The sequence below is a fragment of the Ovis aries genome, chromosome 12, assembly GCF_016772045.2.
Source record: "Ovis aries strain OAR_USU_Benz2616 breed Rambouillet chromosome 12, ARS-UI_Ramb_v3.0, whole genome shotgun sequence".
Classification (NCBI taxonomy): domain Eukaryota; kingdom Metazoa; phylum Chordata; class Mammalia; order Artiodactyla; family Bovidae; genus Ovis; species Ovis aries.
In genome coordinates this window covers 29,443,720-29,465,791 of record NC_056065.1, presented here as the reverse complement: position 1 = coordinate 29,465,791, position 22,072 = coordinate 29,443,720, and the positions used below count along the sequence as shown (strand labels likewise).

General features: G+C 37.9%; 1 protein-coding gene across 21 annotated transcripts in view; it reads left to right on the top strand.

The window, feature by feature from the left end:
- Positions 1–22,072, top strand: part of CDC42BPA (CDC42 binding protein kinase alpha) — a 298,329-nt gene that overhangs the window by 73,068 nt on the left and 203,189 nt on the right. For 3 of the 21 annotated variants that reach the window (XM_060396361.1, XM_060396360.1, XM_042257163.2), the window contains exon 3: positions 15,117–15,274. The exons of the other annotated variants lie outside the window; for them this stretch is intronic. The gene's annotated coding sequence lies outside the window, so the exon portion shown is untranslated. The remainder of the gene's footprint in view (positions 1–15,116; positions 15,275–22,072) is intronic. 21 annotated transcript variants of the gene reach the window in all.

Below are 22,072 nucleotides of genomic sequence, written 5' to 3'. Positions count from 1 at the left end.
TGTTGTTGAATTTTATCAAATGTTTTTCTTACATTTATTGAGATGACTATATGATTTTTATTCTTGTGGTTTGTTACTGTGGTGTGTCACATTGTGTGATTTGTGGATATTTAGATATCACTGCACCCCTGGGATAAATTCTACTTGTTCATGGTGTATGACCCTTTTAATATATTGTTGAATTCAGTTTGCTAATATTTTATTGAAGATTTTTACATTGTGTTAATAATGGATATTGACCTGTAACTTTCTTTCCTCACTTCCTCCTTTCCTTCCTTCCTTTCTTAGGTGTGAGTGTGTGTGTTTGTGAGTGTGTGTGGCGTCCTTGTCTGCTTTTGTATCAGGGTAATGCAGGCTTCATAAAAAGTGTTTGGAAGCCTTCCCTCCTCTTTGGTTTTTTGAAAGTGTTTTGGAAAAATAGGCATTAACTGTTCTCTGAATGTTTGGAACAATTCACCAGGCAAGTATCTAGTTCTGGACTTTCGTTTCTTGGAAATTTTTTGATTACTGATTCAATTTCATTTCCTAGCAATTAGTGTAGTCAGGTTTTCTATTTCCTAAGTTTTCAGTCTTGGTAGACTGTATATTTCTGGAAATTTATCTCTTTTCTCTAGGTTGTCCAGTTTGTTGGTGTATATGTACTTAATATTCTCTTACAATCCTTTGTATTTCTGTATTAATAGTTGTAACTTACCTTCTTTCATTTTTTATTTTATTTGAGTACTGTCTCTTTTCCTTAGTCTACCTAGAGGTTTATTGACTTTTGTTTTTATCTTCTCAGAGAACCAGCTCTTAGTTTCATTGATCTCTTCTGCTGTTTTTTTTTTCCCCTCAGTTTTATTTATTATTTAATTATTTAAATCACTTGTTTATTTATTATTTTCTATTTATTATTTCCTTCCTCCTACTAACTTTGGGCTTTGTTCCTTTTTCTTCCTGGTTCCTTTAGGTAAAATTATATTGTTTACTTGAGATTTTTTTTCTGATTTGAGACAATCCTATATTGCTGTGAATGTCTCACATAGGACTACTTTTGCTTCATCCCATAGACTTTGGTACCTTTTATTTCTGTTTTCATTTGTCCCTAGGTATTTTTTGATATATCTATTGATTTCTTCAGTGACCCACTGGCTGTTCAGTAGCATTTTGTTTAATCTACATTTCTTTTTTCAGTTTGCTTCTTGTAATTGATGTCTAGTTTCATACCATTGTGGTCAAAAAAGATGTTTGCTATGACTTCAATTTTCTTTGGAATTTATTGAGACTTGTTCTGTGGCTTAACATGTGATCTTTGCATGGGAGGGAGAAAGTTACATGTACACTTGTGAAGAATGTGTTTTGTGCTGCTTTGGGGTGGCATACTCTTTATATGTCCATTAAGTCCATATTGAATAATGTTCCATTTAAGAGCATTGATATGTTCGTCAATGTAAATGGGGTGTGAAAAATCCCCTACTCTTACTGTACTGCTTTCACTTTCCCTCCTTAGGTCCGTTAATATTTGCTTTATGTATTTTTCATTCTCCTATATTGGGTGCACATATATCTATAAATGTTATGTCTTTTTGATAGATTGACCCCATTTATCATTATATAGTACCCTTGTCTTTTATTACAGGGCTTCCCAGGTGGTGCTAGTGATAAAGAACCCACCTGTCAATGCAGGAGATGCAAGAGACCTGGGTTCGATCCCTGGGTTAGGAAGATCCCCTAGAGGAGGGCATGGCAACCCACTCCAGTATTCTTGCCTGGAGAGTCCCATGGGGAGAGGAGCCTGGTGGGCTATAGTCCATAGGGTCACAAGGAGTCTTTTATTACAGTCTTTGTTTTAAAGTCTACTTTGTCTTACATAAATATTGCTGCACCAGCTTTTTTCATTTCCATTTTAGTAAAATATCTTATATCCTCTCACATACAGTCTGTATTCTTACTTATGAATTGAGTCTCTTGTAGACAGCTTGGAGATGGGTCTTCTTTTTGCTCATTCAAGAACTGTATGATTGTTGAGTTGTAGTTCATTTGCATTTAAATTAATTACTGGTTGGTATTTACTTACTGCCATTTTGTTAGTACTTTTCTGTGTGTCTTTGTAGCTCCTCTCTGTTCTTTCTTCCTTTTCTCTCTTGTTCACTGGCTTTATTTTAGTGTTTTATTTATTTATCTCACTTCCTTAGTGTTTTATTTAATCTCACTCTCTTTTGTGTGTTTATTATAAGTTTGTGTGTGTGTATGTGTGTGCGTGTGCAGACAGATACTGTGAGGTTCACATATAATCTTAAGTATATAGTGATCTTTTTTAAGTTGATAGTAACTTTTTTGAAAACTGTAAATTATTACTCCTCTGTCACCTTTTATATTTTTGATGATAACTTTCCATCTTTTAATATCATATTTTCCTTAACTAATTATTATATATTTTTAGTTTACTTTTGTCTTTCAGCTTTCATCCTTTCTTTGTAAGTGATTTATCCACTACTATTACTGTATTTTTACCTTTTCCCTTTTGTATGTTCTCTTACTATTAATTAGAATCTTTTCACTTTAGTATTTCTTATATGACTGGTACAGTGGTGATAATCTCCACTCCCATAGCATTCTGAATGATAACCTTGATGACTAGAGAGTTCTTGGTTGGAATTTTATTTTTAGCACTTGAATAAGTTATGCCACTCTCTCAGGTCTGTAAAATTTCTGCTGAAAAGCTGCTTATACCTTCATGAGGTTTCCCTTGTATGTAATAGGTATTTTTTTTTTCTTTATGCTTTTAAGATGCTCTCTTTACCCTTAACTTTCCCTGTTTTAATTATAATGTGTGTCACTGTGTTTCTCTTTGGGTTGGTCTTATTTGGAACTCTGTGGGGTTCCTCAACCTATATGTCTGCTTCCTTCCCCAGATAGTGAAGTTTTCAGCCATTATTTCTTAAAGTAGTTTTTCTGGCCCTTTCTTTCTTTCTTCTCCTTCTGGGGCCCCTATAACGTGAATGTTAGTTATCTTGATGTTGTTCCAGAGGTCCCTTATGGTATCTTCCATATTTTTGAATTCTTTTTCCGTTTTGCTGCTCAGTTTGGGTGATTTCCATTGCTTTGTTTTTCAGCTCACTGATTTGTTCTTGTAGTTCATCTAGTCTGATCCTGAATGCCTCAAGTAGATTTTTCAGTTCAATTATATCTTGTTTGGTACTTTCTTATATTTTCTATCTCTTTGTTTTGTTTTTGTTTTGACTGTGTGGCTTGCAGGGTCTTAGTTCCCCAACCAGGGGTGGAACCCAGGCCTTGGCAGTAAAAGCATCAACTCCTAACCACTGAACTGCCAAGGAATTCCTTCTCTTTGTTGATGTTCTGTGTTCATTGTTTTCTCAAGTTCAGGGAGCATCTTTATGAATATTACTTCTAACTATTATGTAAGTTGCTTGTCTCCATTTCATTAAGGTCTTTTTCTGGAGATTTGTCTTGTTCTTTAGTTTGGAAGGTATATTTTTAGGCCTCCTCGGGTGCCTGACTCTCTGTGTTTGTCTTCGTGTATTGGGTGAAATGGCTACCGATTCCATTCTTGAAAGAGTGATCCTCTGTAGTAGATGGCTGGTGAGCCGTGAAGTGCCATTTCCTGGCCATCCCTGCTAGGCGGTCAAGGTGTGGCACTTGTATGGGGTGTATGCACCTGATGGCCGTGGCAGGGCTGTGTCTGCTTTGCAGGGAGGGAGGGTATGTTGCACTTAGCTGGCTAGGCTGCTGTATGGGGTTGGTTGAGTGTGGGATGTTTGCCCAGCCCAGTTGTAGCGTGGCTGCTGTATGAGGTAAATGAGGATTCAGGGTTTTGACGTGGGGTAGGTAGAGCATCCCCCTGGTGCTAATAGGCTAGAGGGAGGACACCAAAAATGGCATCCATCAGCTCTGCCACCAGCTAGGATGATATTGTGAAGAATGATATTGCAAGTTAGAGTGATATTGCAAAGCCTGCCAGTGCTTCTGTCCCCAGAGAATGTTCCAGCTGGCTCATGTCTCTCTGGCAGCTACTTTAGGATCAGTATGTGGGTCTCCTTTGTGTATGATCTAGGTGCTTTTCAAACTATTTCTTTCGCACTGGATCTCAGGGTGAGTGGGTCTGCATGTGAGCCTTTTAATAGTAGGTTCTCCCTTCCCTTCAGTCCTGCTGTTTTCCTGGGTTTAATTCCCATTCATTCACTAAATTAGATGTTTTGAGGGGGTCCTTTTCCTGTGCTTCACCTGAGGGTTGGGGTCCCTCATGTGCTGCTCAGTCTCCTCACTCCTTGGGGAAAAGTTTTGTATTTTTGGAATCCCTCCCAACTGTGGGTAACTGCTCCTGGTGTGGAGTCCCACATGAAGCCATGTCTCTGCCTTTCCTGCCTCTCCCCATACTTCTCCTTTATCTTTTCTTGTCAAGATGCTGTTCATCTAGTTCTCAGGTCCTTGAGAAAGGAGAACTGCTCCTTATGTAGCTGTAAATATGTTGTGTTAAGGGGAGGAGGTAAGTTCACGGCCCTCCTATGGGGCTCTCTTTAACCCCTCCCGGAAGTTAATCTGGTGTTACTGGTTTATTGTAAAAGACACAACTCAGAAAGAGCCAAGTGGAAGACATACATGGGGTAATGTATGGAAGGAAGGGCATGGAGCTTCCATGACCTCTCTGAGTGCACCCCTGTGGCAGCACCTTGCTATATGCTAAGTCGCTTCAGTTTTGTTCAACTCTGTGCGACCCCATAGACGGCAGTCCACCAGGCTCCCCCGTCCCTGGGATTCTCCAGGCAAGAACACTGGAGTGGGTTGCCATTTCCTTCTCCAATGCATGAGAGTGAAAAGTGAAAGTGAAGTTGCTCAGTTGTGTCTGACTCTTAGCGACTCCGTGGACTGCAGCCTACCAGGCTCCTCCATCCATGGGATTTTCCAGGCAAGAGTGCTGGAGTGGGGTGCCATTGCCTTCTCCGTGCAGCACCTTGATGTGCTGAGTAACCTGGAAGGTACCCATTCAATTTTTATGGAGATTTCATTACTTAAGACATTATTAATGAAATTGTAGGCCACTAACAAGATCTCTGGTCCCTCTCCCCTTCTCTGTAGCTTGGGTGTAAGGCTGAAGATTACAAGCTTCTAATAATGGCTTAGTCTTTCTTGCAATCATCCTCCTATACTGAACTACCTAGCGCCACCACTTATCTCATTAACATACAGAAGAATTTTATCACTGCACAAATTCAAAGGGTTTTAGGAACTGTGTGCCAGGGACAAAGATCAAATATTTATTTGTATTATACCACAGCCATTATAACTATATATTTTTTAATTGACAGTTTTTATGTATGTAGAACAAAAATGGACAAAACTAAAAGGGTAGACCTATTAATTTCATAATAGGAAATTTTGACACACTGTTTTCATAGCTGATACAAGTAGATGAAAATCAACAAGGAATAAAAGATATGAATAACAATTAACGGACTACTTAATTGATACCGTACATTATGCTCAGCAGCTGATGAATGCTTATTTCTTATCTAGCGCATATGGAGCATTTACCATTTGTTAGTGTATCAAGATGCAATAGGTATTTCGGTACATGGACCTGGTATGCTGTGACCATGTTTTAAATCCATTTATTACTTTTAGGAGGTATTTTATATATATATATATAATATCTATAATATCTATAATATATATATACTGGCTGCCAGTTAGGTTATCTGCCTTGTGTGCTGCCTAGTCTCTATTTCCTTTTCCTATCTGCTTTACAGTTACCAACAAGAAAATTCAGTCTCTGGAGTATGGGGTAAAGTTTCTGCCGTCATGGTGAAAGCCAGCTATGCTCGCTTGCGTTATAGTATTCATAGATGCGCTTATTTTTGATGCTATACCACTTTCTTTCATTCTAGTTCTGAAATTTGCTTAAAAGGTGATTTTAATAGTTTTTCATGTTTACTGTTGGGTTAGCCAAAATGTTCCTTCAGTTTTTAAGTAAAAATAAATGACACATTTTTCATTTTCATCAAGGACTTTATTGAGCAACGTATTCATTGTTTTGTTCCACTACCTTCTGCCATTTTTTTTCAGGCAACTTCATAATTCTATCTTCCAAAACGTTTTATCTTTTTGAGCAAAGAACTGTTCAGGTGCCTTTTATAGTCTTTCAGGGAGTTGAAATTTTTTCCATTAAGACAATTTTGTAAAGACCGAAATAAATGGAAATCTCAAGGTAAAATATCTGGTGAATATAGCAGCTGAATGAGAATTTCCCAGCCAAGCTGAAAGAGTTTTTGCCTGTTCATCAAAGAAACAGTGCAGTCTTGGGTTATCCTGATGGAAGATTATGCATTTTCTGTTGACTAATTCATGGCCCTTTCTGTTGAGTGCTGCTTTCAGCTAGTCTAATTGGGAGCAATACTTGTTGGAATGAGTCCTTTTGTTTTTCTGGAAGGAGCTCCTAGTACAGAAAGAAAGTGAAAGTGAAACTTGCTCTGTCCTGTTCAACTCTTTGGACCCCATGGACTACGTAGTTCATGGAATTCTTTAGGCTAGAATACTAGAATACTGGAGTGGGAAGCCTTTCCCTTCTCTAGGGGATCTTTCCAACCCAGTGATCCAACCCAGGTCTCCAACATTGTTGCTGCTAAGTCGCACACAGCAGGTGGATTCTTTACCAGCTGAGCCACCAGGGAGGCCCAAGAATACTGGAATGGGTAGCCTTTCACTTCTCCAGGGGCTCTCCCCAACCCAGGAATCCAACTGGGGCTTCCCGCATTGCACGTGGGTTCTTTACCAGCTGAGCCACCAGGGAAGCCCAAGAATACTGGAATGGGTAGCCTTTCACTTCTCCAGGGGCTCTCCCCAACCCAGGAATCGAACTGGGGCTTCCCGCATTGCACATGGGTTCTTTACCCGCTGAACTAGCAGGGAAGATCCAAAAACCATCATTCAGGTCCGCCCTCCCAAGTAGATTTGAGGAGGTCATTGAGATGGTTATTCACCACTTCTTTTTTTGTGTGCTTGTGTGCTCAGTTGCTTCAGCCTCTGCGACTTATGGGCTGTAGCCCACTCGACTCCTCTGTTCATGGGATTCTCTAGGCAGGAATGCTAGAGCATGTTGCCATGCCCTCCTCCAAGGGGATCTTCCGGACCCAGACATCCAACCTGTGTTTCCTGTGTCTCCTATATTGAGGGTGGATTCTTTACCACTGAACCACCTGGGAAGCCCAAGCAAGAATACTGGAGTGGGTAGCCATGTCTTCCTCCAGGGGATCTTCCCAAACCAGAGATTGAACCCAGGTCTCCTGCATTGCAGGCAGATTCTTTATCATCTGAGCAACCAGGGAAACCCTTCAAATCCTACCATATAAACATCATCACCGTCTTTGGATGAAGACCAGCCTTTGCTGTGGTTGTTGGTGGTTCATTTCACTTGCCCCAAGATCTTTTCCATTCCATATTATTGTACAGTAGCCACTTTTCATCCCCATCACAATTTGTTTTAAAAATGGAACATTTTTGTTGTGTTTTAGAGAATCATATATGGAAATATAGTCAAGAAGGTTTTTTTTTTTTTTTTTCACTTGTGTGGAACCCAAACATCCTTAATATAACCAAGCTCATGCAAATGATTTTCCATGCTTGATTTGGATATTTTGGGCATATTGGCTATCTTCCATGTGGTATAGTGTTGATTGTTGTCAGTGTCTCAATTTGATCGCTGACCACTTCAGCTGGTCTACCTGACCATGGAGCATTGTCTAGCGAGCAGCCCGTGCTCATGCTCAGCTGTGTCCAACTCTTTGTGACTCCATGGGCTGTAGCCCGCCAGGCTCCACTGTCCGTGGAATTTTCCAGGCAAGGATACTGGAATAGGTTTCCATTTCCTATTCTACTAGCGAGCAGTCTCCAGCACAAAATTTCGCAAACCACTTTTGACACATTTGGTCAGTCACAGCACCTTCTCTATATACTCTGCACAAAACGTTTTTTGCCATTATAGATGAATTTTTTCCTTTCTTGAAATAATAAAGCATAATAGGCTAAAAATGTTACTTTTTTCTTCCATCTTCAATCTTCAAATGGCTACATGAACATTCACCAATTTTGATAAGTTTTTTAAAAAATGCACACTGATATGACCGCTGTCGCCACGCAATCTAACAAGTGTTTCGAATGAAGTTAAAGACAACTAAGCGCTGCTAGAGCCATCACTGGAAAAGCCGAATGAACCTTTGGCCATCCTGATATGTTTAGAAAACTCGTTCACAGTTTCTGACCTTACATACCACCAAAAATAGAAGTGTTCATTTTCCTATATGAACTTTAGACTCAATTGTCTACTTAAAGTGTTGCTTTCATTGAGATAATATTAAATTTATAAGTTAATTAATGGAGAATTGATGCCCAGTATTCTTTGGGGATTTATATAATTTATAATATGATTTATAAATTTAAAGAAGAAAGATTGACTCATTTACTACATATTTTTTCTTCTGTTGCGATTGGGATATTTCTCTACCATTATATTTTCATTTCTTTCTTGAAAAATATGAATGTCATTTTAAAAATATATATTAGTTGTTTAGTATTACTTCTTTTCAGTTCAGTTCAGTCACTCAGTTGAGTCCGACTCTTTGCAACCCCATGGACAGCAGCACACCAGGCTTCCCTGTCCATCATCAACTCCTGGAGCTTGCTCAAACTCATGTCCATTGAGTTGGTGATGCCATCCAACCATCTCATCCTTTATTGTCCCCTTCTCCTCCCACCTTCAATCTTGCCCAGCATCAGGGTCTTTTCCAATGAGTCCATTCTTCGCATCGGGTGGCCAAAATATTGGAGTTTCAACTTCAGCATCAGTCCTTTCAATGAATATTCAGGACTGATTTCTATTAGGATTGACGGGTTTGATCTCTTTGCAGTCCAAGGGACTTCAAGAGTCTTCTCCAACACCACAGTTCAAAAGCATCACTTCTTCGGTGCTCAGCTTTCTTTATAGTCCAATTCTCACAACCATACATGACTACTGGAAAATCCGTTATCTTTGACTAGACGGACCTTTGTTGGCAAAGTAATGTCTCTGCTTTTTAATGTGCCGTCTAGGTTGGTCATAGCTTTTCTTCCAAGGAGCAAGCGTCTTTTAATTTCATGGCTAGAGTCACCATCTGCAGTGATTTTGGTGCCCCCAAAAGTAAAGTCTGCCACTCTTTGCATTATTTCCCCGTCTATTTGCCATGAAGTGATGGGACCAGATGCCGTGATCTTAGTTTTTCTGAATGTTGAGTTTTAAGCCAACTTTTTCACTCTCCTCTTTCATTTTCGTCAAGAGGCTCTTTAGTTCTTTGCTTTCTACCATAAGGGTGGTATCATCCACATATTTGAGGTTATGGATATTTCTCCCAGCAATCTTGAATCTTGTGCTTCATCCAGCCCAGCATTTCTCACGATGTACTCTGCATATAAGTTAAATAAGCAGGGTGACAATATACAGCCTTGACATACTCCTTTCCTGATTTGGAACCAGTCTGTTGTCCCATGTCCAGTTCTAACTGTTGCTTCTTGACCTGCATACAGATTTCTCAGGAAAGCTTCTTTTACCAGCTGCCTTACCAAAGTACTTTGTGGTTTTTGGTAGTTTCCTGTTCATTCACTTATTTTATTCATGTTAAAGCGTACAATTCTGACTTGTACCAAAAATGATAAAATTTGGAATGAAGACTGACAGTTTCTTTGTGAGTTCTCTTTAGTCTTTGAGTTTATTGATTTCGAACTTTAACTCCCTATGTCATTGCTCTTAACCTGTGCCTTAATTTTCTTCCTTTCACCATTCTTGTCTCTATCTAATCTCATTTTATCCATCCTAGATTTTAGGGGTTCTTTAAAATATCTGATTAGTTGATGTTCTTATTTTCTGATATTGTAATTTTATTCCTTTAAACAACTTACAGTTTTTATAATTTCATAAGATTGAGGGTGAGAGAGAAGTAAATATCATTTACCATCTCAAAATACTTTAAATACTAACAAAAAATGTTATCATTAATAAAAGTCAGTATGCCTGGCTCTTGTTCTTCCGTAATTAAATATTTCTTGACTGGTCTGCACAGACTGAGGTTCTTTATATTACTTCAGTGTTTTCATCCTTGGAGAATCCCAGTCTTCCATGTTCTGCCTCTACATATCTTCATGAATGTCTGTAGTCCTTGTACTCTAGAATCCTGGTTGTTTTTTATATTTTTTATTTCTGGACTATAAGATACTGTATCCGTGTAAGGAGATGAGGTTCCAATCACTCTCTTCTCTTTGCCTCATTGGGTTTTAATCAATATGTTGGAGCCATATCAGGTTCAGAGTTATCAGGATCCCCTGTTAAAAAAAGATTAAGACATGAACCAGCTTGGAGACTTAACTACCTTCCCCCAAATGTAAACCTTTGCTCCCCACTTTGGATCGCAAAATAGACTCAAAATACGCATATCCAGCTAGCTGCACTGAAGTTTCCAGTCAGCCTTAAAAACTCATTTGCTAGTGGAATAGAGTCATGTTGAGATACGGGCTTCCAGGCTGATTGCTTTGAGGCTTAATCCATTTGTTAATTGTGGGCAGAAGTGAAGGAGAATTACTATGGTTTTTCAACACTTGTCTCTTGACCCAGAGAGGGTAGAACCTTTCTTGTTTTAAAGATAAACTGTTTTTATTCACTCCAAACTTGATCTCTAGGAAGAAAACGGCAGCAGGAAAAGTTTTATAGAAGCTAGAACTAGAGCAGAGTAAATTTGCCCAGGCTCACCTCTTTTGATACTGTTCCTGCTGATAGTTTAAAATGACTCTTGCATTATATTTGTGGCCAATATTAATGGATATTGTGTTTCCAGAAGAAGTGGAGATCATCCTGCCTAACAAAATATATTTTGTTATTACTATGGCTTCTTTAAAATCATTACATATTTTGAAATCAGAGAAAGAATTGATGGCAGAATACAATCAATGAAAGAAATGAATGGGAAAATGAAATAAGTGGATTAATGAGTTCAGAAAAATGGGAGTGCAGATGTAAGACACTTTTATCTTTTTATTGGGGAAGGTGAGAACATTGTATAACTCCTTCCTAGCACTTGTACTTTTAAGTTTCCTTATTTCTGTGTTTAATATTTGTCTTCACCAATAAACTCTAAGTGAAGGCAAGGACTGAATTTCTTTATACTTTATACTCAGTACTTAGCACAGTGCTTTTAAATATAATCATTTTCCTTATTGGAGCTTAAAAACAGAAAAGTGAAGTTTTTTTTTTTTTCTTTCATCCTTGTCTGTTTTGACTGATAAAAAAAAAAAATACTTACTAATCATACACTGTAATCTAAACATGTTCCATGCCCGTGACTAGGATCACAGTCTAATCTACAAGAGGAAAAGGTACACAGAATTGAAATCTACTTCTCTAATTTTCTGGCATTTTTCCCCCCAATTGTATTTCTACTCATAGGTAATAAAATTGGGCTAGTTTTGTAAACATTGATGTCAAACTGGCTCTTCTTACCAAATATTTTAAGTCTCTTCCCCATGTGCTGAAACATTTTCTTTTAAACCTGATGGTTCTAATGGTTCCAAACAGTAATGTTAAGCTAGAATGTATGCTGTATGAGTATAAGGATTTTATTCCCTGTCAGTTCACTATGACTCCTCAGCACCTAATAGTACATAGTAGGTACTCAGAACATAAAAAAATGAATTATTTAAGTTCCATTTTTTTCTATATTAGAGATGATGCTCTCCAGAGCATTTTTGAACAAACTGCTTTTGCTGTATTTCAGCTGATTTCTTAAATAATTACTTTGGAATAAACTTTAGAAGAGGACTTTGCTGGTTGAAAGGATATAGGCAACTTACATGATTTCGTGGTTTTGTCTGTGAAATAATGCTGTCTGTGGCTCTTTTTTACACTTTAATTTTATAAATTTCCTATAATAATTCTAAAAGAATCAAAAGAATTTTTTTTCTTTTAATTGCATTTCTTTTATTCAGGTAGCAGTTAGTGACCTTGTGCCTGGAATATAAGGGTTTTTGGTGGTGGTGGTGAAAGATGAGGATTGAAAGTTCTCTTGGGCAATGCAGTGAATGATTTGGTATGCTATGGTAAGGAACGTTATTTCATAGAAATGGAACTCCTATCAAATGTTAATAAGCAGAGTAGTGATATAATCAGAATGATAGGAAAGATAATACTGATAGTGTTGATGAAGGATTTGGTAGAGAAGAGACCAGAAGGGAGGGAGATCCTAGATATCTCACTCCCAACAGCCACATTATATTTAATCATTGATTTTTCAAAATTCTAAGTATTTCTTGAATTTCTTCCTCTCTTCCTTAGTTAGGTTATCAAATCTTTCACTTCCGCTACTGCTATAAACTCATGTTTTTCCTTGCCTCAGACCCAGACTCCACAGAGCTATTAAAGTGATGTAACGAATTATGAAGAGTTGTTCTGTATTATCTTCATTTAAGGTTGTAGCTGATTAAGATGACATACAAGCTCTTGCATTACTTGGACCCTTCAGTTTCATTTCTAGCTATTCCCTGCTGGAAGAAACCCTTTCCTGAGAAAGACAACTGCTTATTATCCCTGATGATCTTCATCCCTTTCCCCCTCACAGACATCACTTGCTTCTGTGCCTTGCTCATGCTGTCCCCATTTCCCAAAATATTCCCCTCTTTAATCAGATCCTCTTGGTTCCCCTTTTCTGGGGTTTGCTGTGTAAGACTCATATGTCAGTCACCTCTTTCAAGAAACTTTAACATATATATTCACAAATTACATAGATCCCTCCCTTCTCCCCCATTTTGGGTTAGGAATCTCTTTTCTTTGCTTTTTATAGGACCTTGTTTTTACCTTTCTTTTCATGTTGTACTATAATTATCTGTTTAGTGATGTTTCCCATACTGGAGATTTTTGAGAGCGAGGGCTCTTTTATTTATCTTTGTACTCTCAGCAGTTAGCATAATGTTTGACGTAGAGTAAGGTGGTCAAAAAGGAACCTATTATCATTTTTTCAGATGAAATGAGGGCTTGAACTTGGCCAGTGGAAGTGGGCAAGAAGGGTGGATAGGATAGACAGAATGTTAAAGGAATCACTTTATATGTCACTGATAAAGTTAGAAATCATGGATGATTGAGGTATGCAGTCTCTGAGTAAATGGGTTTAATGTGCAGGTTTTTGACTTGTTAAATTTGAGATATATGCTGAACATTTCAGAGAGATGACTAGTAGGCAACTAGAAGTATGGGTCTACCTATTAGGAGATAAGAATTTATGAGTCATCAGCATATAGATATTAATAGGATCATATATAGGTCAGGGAAGAGAGGAGATATTAAAAAAGGTGGAGTAGGGATCCTTGGAGAAAATCATTTAATAGGATATGAAAAAAAGAATAAGTAGGAAAATATATTGATCGTCCGCGATGTCCAGTAATGAAGAGAGGTTGAAACAGATGAGAGTTGAGGACAATATATTTTATTTGGAATTTAGAAGGACATTATTAATCTTTGAGAGAGTAATTTCAGTCCAATAGAGGGAAATAGCAAGTAGATTGAAATAGGTGATTATAAGAGGCTGAGAAACTGATGATGAATGAGTGGAGAAAGCAGGCATATAATATTCTTTAGAAATGTGCTTTATGGAAAGGGATGTGATATCACTTTCTTGAGGGGAAGATAGGATAGCAATAAAGTTTTTGTTTTATATTTGGTTTTGGATAGGAGATGGTCATGGGAATGTTGATCAGTTGGTGTTCAGGTGCCATAAGAAAGCAAGCTTGAAGTTCAGAAACAAATCTTTAATTAAACAAGGGAAAGAAGGAAAGAAAGGAGAGTCTGGCATTAAGATTTCAGATGATGCTGTTATCCTTGCAGGAGATGGGGACACTTCTTCCTTGGTCTCAAAAGGAAAAGAAATAAGGAGAAGTAGAAATACAGAAATATTTAAAGGTGATATGAGGAAATGTGAAGGATCTATTTTCTATGAAGTCGAATATTAGGTTATTAGTTGCAGGGTAGGGTTTGGATAGTTCAGGGTTAGGATAGATGGTGATGGCAGGGTGACGTAGGTAATTTTAGAAGCTTGGTAAAGGACAAAGTGTTAATGGTGGGGCTGCAAATAGATTTAGGATGCTGTTGAGATGCAACTAAGGAACAAATAAAGCAATAACATAAATATTTAAGTAACTGCATATGTGTTGTTTTATATTTTTTCCATAAAAAGGACTGAAGGAAAGGACAGGGTACTGAAGAATTGTTTAAAGTTACTCATGAGGATTAAGTGAGGCATATAGGTAAGGACACTGATATTTGCTCTGCAGTCCTAATGTTTGGAAGAATGGATGCAGGGCCTGGGGAGTGGGCTGTAGCAGACAGTAGTCTGGCTGTTAGTGGACTAAGAATAAGTCCTACTGGGTCATAGGCCAGTGTGATCTGGAGTCAATTCAGAGTATTTAATGCATGACTGATAATATTTGAGATTTTGTATGAAAAGGTGCCTTTCTCTGTCTCTCCCTTCCTCCCTCTCTCTCTCTTTATTCTTCCTCTCTCTATATATATCAATTAAAGTATATAAAATAAAAGCAACCACTAGGTTGTAGATAATTTACTCTTAAGACACAGTGAATTTTGTATAGAAAAGTAGTACTGACTAGTTTATGAGCTCTTGCTGCTTAGCTATTCATTCCTGATTAAAGTATCTTTGATGGCCTTACATACCCTTGTGGTATTTATCAACTAATAGATTTCAAAATTCAAAGACTGTCCTAAAGAGATCATTTTTTTCCTCTAAAGTATTTTGTCTTCTATCAGGAATTTGTCAGTAGATATTATATAGACCCAGTGGATAGGTTCATCTCTGGCACAGATGTCTGATAGGAATAGCACCTCTCTCAGTTATGCTTCTTCTTAAAAAAATATAACTATGAAAATACAAGCATAATTTATATAACTCCTACAAGAAATGCATAAATTATGGGAAATAATAAAGGAGCAAGATACAGTTGAAAATCAACAGCTCTACGAGTTAAGAACCTTCTCTCTACGACTCAGTTGTTGTCAGTGACTGCTTAACTTAACGCTGGGTTTTCCTTTTTGCTTTCAGGAAAACCTTTAACTTACGCCCTGGGTGTTGCCTGTCCACAGTTTCCTGGTGGCTCACCGCTTCTGCCTGCTCCAGCCTTGCTCCGGCAGCTTCAAGGCTTCTGGGCTTCAGAGCTTGTTGTGAAAGCTTGCTGCTTTGGCCTGCTACCCCTGCTTCAGGTGTCAAAAGCTTTTAATTAGCTTGCTTCCTCTAATTACCATAAGTAGGCCCTTATGTGTCTGCATAACCTAGTCCTAGAGTTTGAAAGGAGAATTATTTTTAGCCATTCATTCTTCCTTAAAAACTCTGTTCCCTGGCTCTATGGGGAGTAAAAGAAATTTGAAGTTATGTTGCATGATTCACCTTTGAGAGCCTCTGTATATACAGGGCTAGTCTTCAGTCCATAGGAGTACTCTGGCATGGGCATACTGTATTTTTATAGCTAATGGCTGCTCTAAGTGGTCAATGCCCAGGCTATACCAATTTCTAAATATTTTGACTATCACTAGTAGATATATAAATTGCATCTCCATAGAGGGGATACCTCTAGCCAGTTTAGTTAACTCTTTGTAGTGTTTTTGGTTTGTTAAAGTGTCTTAATTTTTTATTAAATATTTTGAATACAAGCTGATCACTAACAGAACAGTTTATAAAAAACAAATACAGTTATTTCCATACATATTAACCACAATCACCATTAACATGGCAGCAGGAAGCAAGACTACAGGCGAGACGAATGGGACGATCTCCATAAAGACCTACAGAACTGCCTAGCACTCATAGCAGTAAATGACACCAGCTTTGTAATCACAGAGTGAGGACTGTAGAAACTACTTTAGCATGGTATAAGAATTGATTATGGCAGTATATGGATTGTGCCTAGCCCAGTGCCAGGCACAGAGTAAGCTTTCTATAATTGAGTTGTTTTTAATATTTTATTCTTATTAATAATGAATGATGGTAGACATTATACAGTAGAGAAAGAAGGAGATAATGACAGGAAACAGTAAGAGTGAACAGTAACCATAGGCAAAAAAGATAGTGAAAGCTAAGTTGCAAAGTTGAGAGTTTAAAAGCCATACATATGATTAAGAGAGCAGCATGAGCTGGAATAATCTGGTACACACTTAATAAACCTTAAGATAGAGAATTGTATCTCTTGTCGTAATGCCTTGTCTTTATTTTAGTTTCAGTCTCAGTTTAGTAGTGTACTTGAAGCTTGAGCATACAGATGGTTTTCAGTAGTACCAAGTATATATGTTCATATAGACTACAAATCACTTGTTATTTATTCAGTAAATATTTATTGTGTACCTACTGATTCCCAAGCACTGGCACATACTAGTGAACAAATGAGAAAAAAATAATTTCTGCCCTCGTAGAGGTTATGTTCTAGTGAGTGAGGCACACAATAAGCAAAATAAGTAAATAGAAGCTGCTGCTGCTGCTAAGTCGCTTCAGTTGTGTCTGACTCTGTGAGACCCCATGACGGCAGCCCACCAGGCTCCGCCGTCCCTGGGATTCTCCAGGCAAGAACACTGAAGTGGGTTGTCATTTCCTTCTCCAATGCACAAAAGTGAAAAGTGAAAGTGAAGTCGCTCAGTCATGTCCGACTCTTAGAGACCCCACGGACTGCAGCCTACCAGGCTCCTCCATCTATGGAATTTTCCAGGCAAGAGTACTGGAGTGGGGTGCCATTGCCTTCTCCGAAATAGAATATATAATTTGTTAAATAATAAGAGCTAAGGGAAAAAAGAAGCAAAGAAATGGGATAGAAAGTGTGAAGGGCAGAATGACATTTTAGTGAGAGAGTGAGAGAGCAAACCGTCTAACTATGGCGGAGTGTGGGGAGGGGGAAGACTGTTTGAGACTTAAGTGCACAAACACCAAGTTGACTTTGAACAAGGTGATCAGTGTGTTTTGAGCAGAGTGAGCTAGGAGGAGAGTAGTATGAGATCTGGGAGACTGGAAGACCAGGGTGTGTTGGAATCCATAATACTTACAAGTTATAGTTAGAACTTTGAATTTTACATGGAGAGAGGAAACTTAAAGTTTTGGAGCAGAGTGTCACGATATGAGAGCTAGTTTAAACAGAACCACTGTGGCTGCTGTTTTGAGAATACATTTTGGGGGATAAGAGCAGAAGTGAGAGAGGACAGTAAGAGAGAGTAGAAGTAAGAAGTAATAGAGGACAGTCCACGCGAGACTGGTGGATAGGAATGGGATGGGCCGGAGGAGGAATGGTGAATTTTAGATATATTGAATGTAGGCTAGATCTGTGGAACTGCATGGCAACTGCTTCTTGATTATTGAAATTGTTTAGTATAGTATGATCATTCTTAGTTATATGCTGTATCTATAAGTGATAATTCAGAACTCATTCATTTATACTTGTCACCTACTGATTTTTCTGTAGCGTTTGCTGTTTTTCTGATATCACAGTGCTTTTAATAAGACATCTCTGTATTTGGCGCTTTTAAAATTACATCTTTGTTCTGCATTAAATTTATAATTTTCCAGTTCATACTAAATGTACTTTACATTTTGATCAAATTAGATGAGAAAGGACATTTTAACATACTGCTCTTTTGTATATCAGTTAGCTGTGGTTCTTAAATGTCTAGAACCTAGAGTTTTAGGACAATCCCTTCTTCAAGTTTACAGAAATGAACATGAAAATGAGCTGTAGTGTTAAAGGAGAAAAGCATGATCAGTTTTATTGCTTCATCACCTTCATTATTCTTGTCTCATTATGTCATCAATTTGATAATTGAAGAATTGTTTCTGAATTTGACTTTTAAAAAATTGAAATGTAGTTGATTTACAATGTTGTGTTGGTTTCTGGTGTACAGCAAAGTGATGCACACACACATTTTTTTAAATATTCTTTTCCATTATGGTTTATGATTGGATATTAAATATAGTTCCCTGTGCAAACAACAGGACTTTGTTGTTTATCTATTTTATATGTAGTACTTTGTATCTGCTAATCCAAACTCCTGATTTGTCCCTCCCTTACCCTATTTCCCCTTTGGGAACCGTAATTCTGTTTTCTGTGTTAACTGACCTATTTAATTTCACCACATCCCACTTCATTCCAGAGAAGATTTTAGGCAGCTCATGAAACTGTTGTAAGACAGTGTTGAGAATGTTTTTCACCCTGCAGCAGCTTGACATTCCTGATTAACACATAGATGTGAAGTGTGGGTCTAATTTTGGCCCTTATCAGCCACAATATAATATCTCAACAATTAGTGGTCATTTCGTGTTCAGGATGAATTATGGTATTCTATACTAGCCCCTCCATGTTTCAAATTTTGTATGTCCTGTATAGAAAATATAGAAAGGAGGATAGAAATCATATCCCCTAGAAATAACTGATTTTTAAGGGTCTGATGCTTGTCTTTCTCAGAATACATATAGAAATGTATGGGTATATATTTTATGTGTATATATAGAATATTTTAGTTTATAAAGTTTAATAGAATTCTTTTAAACAGTATATTGTGAACTTTCTCCTATTAATTAGTAATCTTTAACAACATATTCAATAATTTAAAACATTTTCTAATGTTTGTGATATATTCAGTCAGTTTTACCTTTCAAAATGTATTTATTTTCAATATTTCACTATTTCAATTATTTCACTATTTATTTCACATAAATATTGTAGCTTAGTTTTTATCTGTATGAATATTCCTTTGAGGATATTTCTAACTATATTTCTATATATATGTATGTGTCATGGATAAAAATTTATAAAGTTGAGTGTTGAAGAGACCAAAGCTGCTTATTTCCCAGTTAAAGAAATTGAAGAAATTAGGATGTATAAGGTCTGCCACATCATAGTGATAGAGCGAGCAACAGTTAAGGGACTGGGCTGTAAGGTGCTTAGTGCAGTGCCTGGCATGTGATAATAGCTAGTGGTTATTGAGCACTTGTGCTGTGTGCTTAGTCGCTCAGTCGTGTCTGACTCTTTGTGACCCCATGGACTGTAGCCCGCCAGGCTCCTCTGTCCATGGGGATTCTCTAGGCAAGAATACTGGAGTGGGTTGCTGTATTCTCCTCCAGGGGATCTTCCCAACCCAGGGGTCAAACCCAGGTCTCCTGCATTACAGGTGGATTCTTTACTGTCTGAGCAACCAGGGAAGCCCAGGAGTACTGGAAGGGGTAGCCTATCCCTTCTCCAGAGGATCTTCCCAATCCAGGAATCGAACTGGGATCTCCTGCTTTACAGGCAGATTCTTTACCAGCTGAGGTACCAAGGAAGCCCCATTGAACACTTACCAAGTGCCAGACCCTGTTGTATGCACTTTATACTTGTGTATAACCTGAATCTGGCTGCACAGACTGTGTTATCACCACTACCCTGAACAGTAAGTGCTAGCTCAGTGTTTGAGTGTTCAATAAATGCTTGCTTATTTCTACTGCACATCTCTATAATCCAGAGTTGGTTTTGATTCCAGTAGTTTTTGGATTTTAGAAAGATAATTTAGTACATATATTCTGTATTGCACTCTTAATGGGGTTTTGAGCAGAATCTCATAAGCATTTGTTTCTGCAGTGAAGCGCATTTATTTTTATACTAAGTGAGATTAAAAAAAAACAAAAAAACTCCCCTCAAACTGTGATTAGCCTGATGTCAGTGTATGTTGCCAAATGAATTGTGAAAACCCTTTATCTTGCAGAATTGCAGGTAAAGGATTGTGGACCTGCATAAAACTCTTAGAAGAGTACTTGGCATTTAGTACACACTCAATATGTGTTGGTGGATTACTACTACACTGTTGGGTATCCTCAGGTACTTCTGTATTCATATGCATAGAAAATTGGTGAATCATACCGTGCTGGGAGGAGTTCTTATCACTCCATATGACCTGAAGAGGGCAAATCTAAGTGTTGGAGTCTTTCAGCAATTCTTCTCTAAATCAGAAGAGGAGAAGCCTTAAGTGATAGCCTTCCTTATCTCTTCCCTGTCCTCAGTGTAGGCATGTCTAGCTCTGTGCTCCTATCCTTCCATCCATTTGTGCAGTATATGATTTGAGTCTGCACAGTAGTGTAACTTGTGTTTTCAGTCTATCAGAGATCTTAGTGAAAAAAATGTTTTAAGTTTTTCTGTGCTCTCTATTACAGTACTCCCCTCCTCCTTTTTGGTGATCAGAACATTTAAGATCTACTTTCTTGGCAATTTCCAAGAATATAATATGATACTGTTAACTATCGTCAACATACTGTACATTAGATCTCCAGAACTTATCATATAACTGAAAAACTCACGCCCTTTGACCATCATCTCCCCTTTTCCCTCAACCCCCAGCCACTGGCACCACCATTCTAGAATTAGAATTCTAGAAATAGGTTTCTCTGTTTATATGAGTTTACCTTTTTATATTTTTCCATATAAGTGAGATCATACAGTTTTAGTGTTTCTGTTTCTGGCTTGTTTCACTGAGCATAATGCCCTCCAGGTTTATCCATGTTGTCATAAAAGACAGATTTCCTTCTTTTTAATGGCTGAATAATATTCTATTTCTTTAACCATTCATTTGTCAGTGGGCATTTAGGTTGTTTCTATATCTTGTACAGCCCCTTTTCTTTAAACGGGAACCCATTAAGAGATCTGTAACTGATGCAGAAATGGTGGCTCCATAACTGATTCATCATTCTGCAGATATGACCAGATATGACTAAAGACTGAAGTGATTGCACTTGAAATTGAGATAGTTTTTCTTCCTTCCCACCATTTTATTAATAATTGATAAGAAACTGTAGTCACAGTCATTAGTATAACCATTTATGACATTTCAGTTCAGTTCAGTTCAGTCGCTCAGTCATGTCCGACTCTTTGCCATCCCATGGACTGCAGCATGCCAGGCCTCCCTGTCCATCAACTCCCTGAGTTTACTCAAACTCATATCCATTGTTTATGACATTTACCAAGCTATATTCTAGTTCAGATAACATTATAGTATTATATACTGATTTCCATTATACATGGTCATATTATTGTTATTGCACTCTGATCCAAAAATGAATTTATTAAATGACCCTGATATGTACATTTACTATTAGGGTTTTTAAAAGTTTGGCACTTGAGTTTAAACCTCAAATTTAAAAAATTCTCCTTGGAAATATCCCTTTAAACTGTTTGAAGATACGCTGTACATAGTTTGTTTTCTGTTTCTTCATATTAGAGTAGTATTTGTGTTCCCTTTCCAGCCTCCAACAGCTGATAACAGCGTTTGTCTTCTCTTCTGTAGTTCATCATCTGCTGTGTAGCATGCTCAGAGAGCTGCAAAGGCCCTTTCACATTATCTAGTCAAACTGAGGGAGAGAAGTAGAAACAGAAGTGTCATCACTTTGTTGAGAGTGGGAAAAAGAGGGGGATTTATATTTGACAGTTTTTGGATCCACAACTAAAATACAAAATGCAGAAGTGTCTGGGTTTTTTTTTGTTGTTGGGAAGGAATGTGTGAAGTGTACGATTTGTAGAGATATCAGCCTTAATTGATCTTTAGGGGTTGTGTGTGTTGTGGGGCGGGGGGGGGGGGGGGGGGGTTTGGTTTAGTGTGCAAGACTATGTGGCATGAAAAATAATATCATTTTCAGTTTATGTCATACTGTTTGATCCCCATGAAATGTATTTGTTTTGGCAGCTGGCTTTACCTGTAACATTGTGTTGGAATTTGGCATGCAGTGTTTAATGTTCTTTAGTTGCTAAGTGGTGTCCGATTCTTTGTGACCCCATACACTGTAACCCGCCATGCTCCTCTAGCTATGGGATTTCCCAGGCAAGAATACTGGAGTGGGTTGTCATTTCTTTCTTCAGGGGATCTTCCCAACCCAGGGATTGAACCCATGTCTCCTGCTTGGCAGGCGGATTCTTTACCACTGAGCCATCTGGGAAGCCCGCAGTGTTTACTAAGCTTTAGTTATTTCATATGGTACATTTTGGTCAATTTTTTAGAGAGTAGATA